Raw genomic sequence first — 678 nt, 5'->3', positions numbered from 1 at the left:
GAGACTCCGAGTGAAGGGCGGGGTATAAATCCAATCTCTTCTTCTTCTTCTTCTTCTTCTTCTTCTTCTTCTTCAGAGCTGTTCTCTCAAAAGCAGTTCTCTCAGAGCTCTCTCAGCCCCACTTTCCTCACAGGCAGTGTTCCCTCTAAGCTGAGTGAGTGTGAGCTAGCTCACAGTTTTTAACCCTCCGGCTCACACATTCTCGTCTTCGCTCAGGAAGGATGGCTCCAGTCCAGAGCAAACTAATTTATGCAGTAGCCAAATCACCTGCCTGCCCACAACTTTGAAGCTGGTAGCTCACAAAGTAGAATTTTTGCTCACAGGACTCCACAGCTTAGAAGGAGGCTTGCTCACAAGGAGTCTGTTGTGGGGAGGGGAAGAGAAAGGAGATTGTCAGCCGCTCTGAGACTCCTTTGGGTAGAGAAGGAAGGCCTCTCAAACTGGGCAATGATTTCCAGGTAGGATTGAGCCTTGGTCCCTCTCAAATACACAATTCTAGGAGGGACCGGCGCAGAGAACACCCCTGTGTCCAGGGGTCATTTCGTAGAAAAAGAGGTGCAGGAGCTCATTAGCATAACTTATTAGCATACCTTATTTGCATATGCCACACCCCCTGACATCACCGAAAGTGTGTCAGAAGGCAACACCCACCGCTCAGGCTCCACTGGACTGTTTTGG

Source organism: Gekko japonicus, unplaced genomic scaffold (assembly GCF_001447785.1).
Source record: "Gekko japonicus isolate JY-2015 unplaced genomic scaffold, Gekko_japonicus_V1.1 scaffold4341, whole genome shotgun sequence".
NCBI lineage: Eukaryota > Metazoa > Chordata > Lepidosauria > Squamata > Gekkonidae > Gekko > Gekko japonicus.
Note: the sequence above shows the minus strand (reverse complement) of the source record.